The following is a 9,885-nucleotide window of genomic DNA, read 5'->3' as shown; positions in this document are numbered from 1 at the left end:
TGCCATCATTCTGACAGAGGTTGATCTTGGTTTCATCTGCCCAAAAGAATGTTTTTCCAGAACTGTGCTGGCTTTTTTAGATTCCAATCCAATTTAGTCCAATCTAGCTTTTCTATGAGTGGCTTGCACCTTGCAGTGGACCCTCTGTATTTACTTTCATGAAGTCTTTTCTTCATGGAAGATTCGATATTGATGCGCCTCACTAACCAGTCTTTTTGTGTTGCTGACTTCATCAGTACTTTCTTTCTTTCTCAGGATGTACCAAACTGTAGATTTCCCCACTCCTAATATTGTCGCAGTTTCTCAGATGCGTTTTTTCTGTTTTTTGCAGGTTAAGGTTGGCTTGTATCACCTGCATGGAGAGCTCCTTTGACTCCATGTTGCAAAATCTTCTAAATGCAATCAAAACACCTCAAATCAACTCCAGGCCTTTTATCTGCTTAGTTGATAATGACATGACAAAGGAATTGCCCACACCTGCCCATGAAATAGCCTTTGAGTCAATTGTCCAATTACTTACTGTAATTAATGTTTAAGGAGCTGAAACTCCTAAACCCTTCATCCAATTTGAATGCAGATACCCTCAAATGAAAGCTGTTATTCTACATATTATGTCCATGTAGATTATATATATATTATATAACTATAATTGGAATACGTTTCGGTAAACAGGCAAGCAAAACAAAACTTGTGTGACACACACAGATGCTCGCAAATACGCACTGAAATGTGACAGATCGTGTGACAGACTTTAAAACACAAACACCTCACTTATAGATGAATAAACAAAATAATCAGATAATTGAACTAACAATGCTTGCTAGGATGCTTTAGGACAGCTGGTCCAGATGTAAAGCCAATAATTACATCATTATCCTGTGTTATGTTAGTGTCATCTCACCACTGGCAGTGCTTTTAATTAATAGCTTGAACGAGATAAACACAGCAGCGACCTGACAAACAAACACTAGCGGCCAAAAATACAAACAGCTGGCTGGAACCTGAACAAACAGCTGGCTCTTAGGCTTCTCAAGGCAGAGACACACGGTACACGTGCAGATGTAGTGACACACACAGAGCTAATGCATTAACACCCTCCAGCTAGACATATTCATGCAAAGTCAGCAGGAGAGGGAAATGAAACCATATGTCAAAGGAAACAAAATGAGGAGAATGAGTTACATTAAGATTTTTCCTTCATCTGGAGATTTTTTTTTTTTCCTGCAGAAAGTTTTTGCGTAACTCAGAGAAAGTTAATCTGCCTGCAGCACTTTTAGTAAATCTGGCACAGAAAGGGAAGGAGTATATCACTCAATGTTTTATACATTTAAAGATGACTTATTGACAGGCTTAGATGCCAACCTGTGGTCACGCAGGCCTAAAATTATTTATTGATCAGTCTTCGAATGAATGAATGTAATTATTTTGTGTCTTGAATAAAACAACAATGCTAACCCACAAGCAATTAAACTGTTTGAGCAACTGAAATGTCTGAGTGGGATCATTTATGATCCCATTATACTGTATTTTATGCATAGTAATGCTTTAATACCCTATCCTTGTACCTGCAGTTGTGCTCAAAAGTTTACATACACTAAGCGTGAGCATGGATATAATTTCTCTTAAGGACTTCTTTGAACTGCTTTTTTTCAGGGTGAAATGATTGTACAACATGTATCTTTAATAAAAACAAGAATTAGATGCAGGAGTTTTAAATCCACAGAAGGTTGACATACATATTTCACATAAAGTTGCATAAACAACTAGCATAAAACAGGCCTGAATCTTTGACAGTAATGCACGGCTTTTTGCCTTTTGATTGCGGCTGACCTGAGGTATGTGTTTCCGAATCTGGCAATAAAGAGGAAAATGCAGTCGGACTACTAGCTGGGTGGTAGGAATAAATGTTGTAGGAGTTAGAGGAAGCTAAAGCCTGATAAAACAGAATGAGTGAAAGGTGGAGGGGAGGGGTTACTCAGAAATATGGAGGTAAAGGGAGGGAGGCAACAGTCTGGTGTGGTTGGGGGTAATCTCGTCTAATCTGCTGGATGTTAACCTATCTGAGCAGCAAGAGCCAGATTATCCCTCTAACAATGGCCACGCGCTCATCTGCTAAATTACTTCACTCAAAATCATATGCTAAGACACACAAACACACACACACAGGTTCAGGGAGCTATGCGTAAATGATGTTGCACAGTGTGTGCAAATTGGTCTTATTTGGGCTCTCATTGGGTACTGAATCACCAGGCCACCATTACTCTCGCTCAAGGTTACCGCCTCAAGCAGAAAGCCCTTTACAATTAATAGACAAGAGTGGGTGGAAGGATAACTCAAGTGAAAGCACCAGGAGTGGGTGAAAAGGGAAAAAAATAAGTAAAAGAAAGGGAGACCTAAGAGTGCAGAGTTCAAAGGAATACCACTAGCATCCCCCTCTCTGCTAAGAAAACAATTCATCTTTTGGTTTTTCATCTGGCACAAGTTGTTCTGAGTGTCATGGTCAACCAGGTCAGGTGATCTTGAACTGAAAAGCGCACAACAACCACTAGCATCACTGCAGAGGAAGACATAAACACAGTGCTTGGATAGCTGCAGAAATATATGATATAAATACTGTGACACAAGGCAGTTGCTTATATATACACCCTGTATATTGAGTTTCTAAAGCAGCTTCGACTTTGTAACAGCTACAGGTCAAAGGCCGTGCATCCAGAAGCTCTGATGTTTCCACAGAAGTATCAGCTTATTAATAGAACAGATAGAAAATAGAGAATAAGAACATAGCAGAATGAAAGAATAGAGCCTATGACCAAAATCAGGAAGCTAATATGTTTAGACTTCATATGAAAGATGGGTGTATCTTTAGCATCTGAAAAGTGAAGCCAAGCAGGTTGTGACTCCTTTGGGTGGAGAAATATGAAGGCTATATGAAAGTCTACAAACATCACATTCATTTTGTAAATTATAGATTCCATTAGAGTAAAATAGAAAAGCTGAAAATAGCTCGGGCCCCGCCATTTGACTTACCTGGTCCCAGAGGAAGAAGCAGAGTCGTCCAGTCCAGTGGAAGGCGGATGGCCATGGCGGGGGGCCTGGGCCAGCACCACCTAATCATCCAGAGGAACATTTGCTGGTTTAAGTCTGTCAATGAAAACAACCTCCTGCCGACCCCCAAAGTCCAAAAGGAAATGCTTTCGGCCCGGTTGAATAACCCTAAAAGGGCCGTCATACAGTGGACGCAGGGGAGGCCTATGAGCGTCATGCCTGATGAAAACAAACTGCGAAGAGTCCAACGACCTCGGAACAAAGGTGTCGGGCAGACAATGGTGCACTGGGCCAGGAACAGAAAATGACTCTTGGGGGACGGAGAGAAAGCACAGAGAGACCGAAGCACGGGACCGCATCTTGGGCAAGAATTCCCCGGGGACCTGGAGGGGCTGGCCGAGGACAAGTTCAGCTGGGGAAACCCCAAGGTCTTCATTAACTGTGCAGCGCAAGCCCAGTAAAACCCACGAAAGGCGGTCAACCCAGTTACCATCCGTTAGAGAATTACGGAGCGCGGCCTTAACCGACCGGTGGAAACGCTCGCACATCCCGTTGGCCTGCGTGTGGTATGCAGTGGTTCGATGGACCTTGACCCCCAGGCCATCAGCCACGGCAGACCAAAGCCCCGAAACAAACTGGGGGCTCCTGTCTGAGGTTATGTCGGAGGGGGGACCGAAACGCGAAACCCAGGTTGACAAAAATGCCCTGGCCACCGCTGCTGCTGTAGTGGACACCAGAGGCACTGCCTCGGGCCAGCGGGTTGTGCGGTCCACTACAGTCAAAACGTGCGTGAAACCTTGTGACTGCGGCAGAGGACCAACCAGAACCACATGGATATGATCAAAACGCCTCCCTGGAACGCGGAAGGATTCGAGGGGTGCCTGCGTGTGCCTATGGATCTTAGCGCGTTGGCATGGGATGCACGCCACTGCCCAGTCTTTCACTGATTTACGAAGGCCCGGCCAAACGAACCTAAGGCTGACCAGCTTGACCGAGGCCCGGACGCCTGGATGAGAGAGGGCGTGTACTGAGTCTAAAATGCGACGACGCCACAAAAGGGGAACTACAGGACGTGGACGGCCGGTAGAAACATCGCAAAGCAGGCTAGGCCCGCCGTTCCACTCTGGTCTGTCCTCCAGTACAAGGCCTGTTTGCACAGACCGAAGGGCAAGGATGTCCGGGTCGGCACGCTGGTCAGCGGGTCAGCACGCTGGTCAGCGGCCATAGCGTCAAAGTCTGTGCCAACACTTATGACTGTCCCCTCTGGTGTTGGCCAGAGGGGCCGATGGTGCGATATGGCAGCCTCGCATCTGTCAGTCTGCCCCAGGGCAGCTGTGGCTACAACCGTAGCTTGCCTCCACCAGTGTGTGAATGCAAGAGTGAATGAATAGTGGCATTGTAAAGCGCTTTGGGTGCCTTGAAAAGCGCTATATAAATCCAATTCATTATTATTATTATTAGTATAGTCAACCATCAGTCAACCTTCTGTAAACTCAGAAATGGCTGCCAACTGGCGCTGCTGGCGCGCGCGTGCATAATTTAACATATTTTACAGAAAAAGAGACAAATCATATTATCAGTGTTTTAAGACATGTAACAAACTAATTTCTCCATTTCACAATTTAACTGTACTTTTTTTAGGCATAGGCCACGTTATGTAGTGGGTGTTGTGTAAAAACTCAAAAAAACCCCAAAGAAATAGGTTTTATAATTGTTTCACCTCTAAATGAACCAGAAGTTACAAACTACTTGAAATTACTTACAGTATAATTACTTCCTATTTCCTATAAAAACACAAATTGTTACTCAGTATTCTCAAATTAAAAACCAGCCCCATTTAGCTACTGTGGCTGACTACGGGTCAGGACATTACAGTCTCACTTTATTTAAAATGTAAAATCGCCAAATTCAAACACTCACCTCAAACAGAACCACAAATGATTATCTTATATTGTTATCTTGTCCAGTGCAAAAACAGTATTTTTACAGACAAAAATAAATCTTTTTATTGGTACCATCGACTTGTTCTGCTCTGAATGACCTTCTACTTTTGATAATTTAAGTATAATTTTGAATGCTATGGTTATTTTTAGATTATTAGGACCGCTACCTAAACATAAAGAAAACTGTTCACAGTAAAGTTGTCATTGGTAAAAATTTTAGAGAAATTATTATGTGTGAACCAATGAGGTGGAATAAATTTGTCATCTGTAGTGTCACGCTACTAGCATAGACCTCCCCCTCCCCCCCCCCCCTCCCCCCAAAAAAACAAAAACAAAAACAAAACAGAGAGCAGAGAAAAAAAAGAGAGAGAAGAATTTGTATTTCTGAGAAAACAAATTAAAGTGAAAGAGATTAACATTGAACCAAACAGGGCTCCACAAACACAATGTTAACAGGTCAGTGTCTGTCTATTGTTTTGTCCTATCAGGCTTAAAGTGGATTCACCGGGTGAATCAGTGAGAGAGCGCGTGCTGTACCCCACATCACCAAATTAAATTTACCCCTTTTACCCCTCCCAAAACACACATACGCACCGACTTCATAATGTATTTGGATCACTAATTCACAAACGCACACATGTTCTGCAATCCCATAATCCCACTCCAGATTGGGAACACCTTTAAGATACAATGTGATTATGATTAGGGATTATGATCAAATTATGACAGAGTGACAGATTAGACAGGGTAGTGTGCGTGTGTTGGGGAGGTGTGGTGCTGTCAAGGCGGACATTTTTGATAAAGCGTGTGCTATTACGTGTCTTATGTTCTATCACATAGATACTGTTAGATTGTAGATGCTCATAATAAACATGGCCAGGATTTTAAATACTGAGGTCGGCCTATGTGAAAGTAATCCCTGTGAGCCAAAAGCTCATGCTTTAGCCTGCTCTGAGTGCTCAGTCTGACAATGCTTTGTAGTCTCTGAGCCACAGACTGAACTGTTGAAGGAAAATGGAGAGAACCCATGCCGACATGGGGTGAACATGCAAACTCCACACAGAAAAAGCCTGGACAAACCCAGAACCTTCTTGCTGTGAGACAATAGTGCCTACTTTTACCCGTATAACTAAAGTAGTAGTGTCTGTACTTGATAGACGTCAGAGGTCAAATTTCACAACAGCAGCATGGAGCTACCAGTAATTTAGCATCTTGCCTAAAGACTTAAGCTTCATGTTGAGTTATGGACGTGTACTGCAAAACAAAACTAATGGGTTACCGAGGTATGTCGAGCCAAAAGTTAGAGTTCTCTGTGTCGTGAAGGTGGCTCTCTTTTTACCTGACTACATCTCTGCAGTAATTCATCCTGAACGTGCTCAGAGTTTCAGTTTAAAATTGACGGGAAGCGCCGCATATTCACAAAGTCCTTTCCTGACACGCAAAGTCGGATTTTGAGTCACTCCTGAAGGAATGTGTTTTGAGTAAAGTCGTGTCCTAATGATACAAGTGAAGGAAGCTGTACAGTTAAAAAAAATGTAATTAGGCTACGGGACAAATTCGGAGCTAACTACACTGTTTTTACCCTTTAAATGAATCAAGTGTAAAGTTTCAGAGCTGTAATGTGCAGCTTCAATAAACAACAGCACTAATGGTGAAAATAAGAATATACATTTCTAAATTACAGATTTCTGCAGCACTGCGCTCTTGCCCTATAAAGAGCACCAGTGCTGCCCTTTGCCAAGATATCAGACTTAGAGATGCAAATCAGCATCTCTATCACCTGTTCCTCTAAAAACGTCTCACTGTGATCCATTTTCAGCAGAAGTCGAGTCAAACACTACCTTTTCCAAGCACGGAAGCAGAAGTCTTGGTACAAAAGGTAAAGTTAATAACCAACCATCCTGATACCTATTATCAGGGTTTGTTGAGCCAGCAATTGCAAAGAAAACCTGGCTATGGCTCACTTGCTTTGTAGTACCAACCCTACTGAAAGAAACTGAATCTGAAGGAAATGTGACGCCAAACAAGCTTTGATGTTTGAAAACAGGCAACAGGTTTCTTAATGCCTGAGTCGCGTCTGTTTATAAAGTGAAAGTGTGCTGCAAACATCAACAGATTACACATATACCGACAGTCTGCACAAGGCCACACACAAGTACACGGCATTAAAAAACATCCTTCTCACTTCCAGCTGGTTAAAAATCCATCAAACAGCATTACATCTTTCAAATCCTGGATTCTCTCCATTGGCTTTGTATGCCTTATACAACTGAGTTTTAGAATTTGCTGCTTGGTTTTAAAGCACATTAAAGACGGGTCCCAAGCTAGGACTAAGACTGACTTCATATGAGCCAGTTCAGAAGGGAAAGAAAAAGAACGCATACATTTAAAGAAAGCTCTTAAAACATGTGGTTATCCCGAAGTAGGCCTTGATCAAATCAGGGAAGATGCACAGGAAAGAAGGCGAGACACCGACTAGGGAGAAAAATAACTCAGGAGAATTTTCACTTCAGACCCAGCCACACACTCGGACAAAACCTGGTTCATCCCAAGGACCAAACTCCCAAACACAAGCTAAAGTGCTCAGACTTCTACACTGGAGAAACCAAAAGCCAAACAGCTACTCCACAAATGCACGGCACAACGTAGAAGAGCCACCTCGACAAGACGAGGCTCGTCTGTACATCAGCATCTAAAGGACAAAGGTCACTCTTACGAGGATGCCAATGTTCACGTTTTGGACAGAGAAGACAGAGGGTTTGAAAGAGGAGTGAAAGAAGCGAAAATGAAAGAAATGATCATCTTTGAACAGCGGGCTTATGCGGTGGCTTATGACACTGTTTGCTACCTAACAATGCAGTTTTAAGATCCCGTCCCAGGCACCTCAACCCCCATTCACATCTTGTGTCAGGTGATCTCAATGGGTCACATAATAGGGTGATGCAATGGCTTCACCTGAAGCCTCTGCTGATAAGGACCCATGCCTTTTATCACACCTTGGCTGATGTGGTGAGTCACATGATTAGTGGGTCAAGAACCCTCTAAAGGGACAATTCCCACTTGGCTTAAATACCTGGGATTCTCCACCGTTTGGTACTGAAGAAGCTTTTTGGATGAGAGGTGAAACATCTTCAAGAAACTTAAAGACGTTCAGTTGCTTTCTTTCCAAGTTCCTTAGAATTATCATAGGTGGTACGATGATGCTCCCACAGTCCAAGGACATAGATATTTGGTTAATTGGAGCTTCTTAATTGGTTGTAGTTGTGAATGGTTTTCTGTCTCTCTGCATTAGCCTTGAAAGTCTGGGACCTATCCAGTGCTGCAAAGTAATGATGCTTTGTGCGCTCTCTATGCAGCTGATTGTGTCTAATGTGACAATAGCACCTTAGAGCTCTGAAACTTTAAACTGCATGCATTTAAACATTAAAGATTACCCATAGCCTAATAAAGGAGAGGTGGAAATCGCTTCAGTTTGTCACCAGATCAAAGCATAGTAGATAGTTATTGTTGGTGATAAATAGGTTACAAATGCAACAGATCAGTTGTCTAATGTTTGTTCTAGCAGCTACAAATCCAGAAGTGGAAAAGAGACAAGACAAGATTAGGACTGAGTATACAAACATTTATACTGAAGACATACAAATTCCATCGGCAATGACGCAGTTTGCTCTGTTCTAACTTTTCCGTGGCGTTATAAAAAGGTTGTATAATCTACAGTATGCACAGTCGTGGTCAGAGGTTTACATACACTCATCATGGGCATGCATGTCATAGCAATTTTAACAATTTCTTTGAACTGCTCTTTTCCCGAGGATTGCACATCTTTAATGACTTTAAAAACAAGAACTGAGTGCACAAGTCGAGATTTTCTCTAATCCACACATGGTCTAAAATATCCCCACGGGCTCAAATATATACATGCGCTCACCTTTTTAGTATGACTACAACTGGTAGTTTCTTTTTGCCAGCATAAAAAAGATCAGTTGGACAGTGCTCATTAGAATGACCAACTCTCAGAACAATTCAAAAGTCCAAAGGAGCTCAGTGAAGATCTAAAGAGAACTGTGACATATTGGGAAGGTCACTTTAACAAGGTGTGGATGAAAACCCAAACTGTCATGGTTGGGTTGTACAGGTACAGTGAGGCTCAAATTTGCAAAAAAAATGGAAACTGCAGAAACACCAGTGTCACCATCCACGGTGAAGTGAGTGTTACATCATCATGGACTGAGTGGGTGCCAATCTGCTTCAAAATCAGCACCCTCAACCTCGACTGAAATTTGGAGCTGTCCTCATGGACAAAGCAAATGCCTTCTGGAGAAAAGTTTCACAATTTGATGTAATAAAGATTGAGCTATTTGTCCACAGTGATAGAAAGCATGTTTGGAGGATAAAGTGAGGCGTTCAGACCTCTGCTTTCCTGATACTGTTACATTGCAAAGTGGATGGAATGATGGAGGACTACCTTCAACCAAAATATGTCTACTTGAAGTGCAGCTTACTAAGAGACATTTAACCAAATGTTAGTTTAGATATGTACTTGTGCACTCAAATCTTTTTTTTTTTTTTTTTTTTTTAAGTAGTTACAGATTTATGCTATGTAAGCGTTCCACGCAACCCCCCTCCCCCCGAAAAGTTCAAAGAAATCCTTAAAAGTCCAAAAGTACCAAGACATTCATTCTTATACTGAGTGTATATGAACACTTAAAACATTCTGTAAATAACTTTAGGCTTAATTTGCCTAATTCAATGATCAAATCCATTTTAAACACTTTTTATATGCCGTCTTTTTATTGTTATTTAAAAGGACAACAGCATTTTGTGCAATGCTTTCTTTAGCTTCCCCATTTCTCTAATTTTACAGTTTTAAGCACAAATGTCCAGCTCTGACAAATTC

The sequence above is a fragment of the Neolamprologus brichardi genome, chromosome 8 (genome assembly GCF_056152115.1).
Source record: "Neolamprologus brichardi isolate AB-2024 chromosome 8, ASM5615211v1, whole genome shotgun sequence".
In the NCBI taxonomy this organism is placed as follows: Eukaryota; Metazoa; Chordata; class Actinopteri; order Cichliformes; family Cichlidae; genus Neolamprologus; species Neolamprologus brichardi.
Note: the sequence above shows the minus strand (reverse complement) of the source record.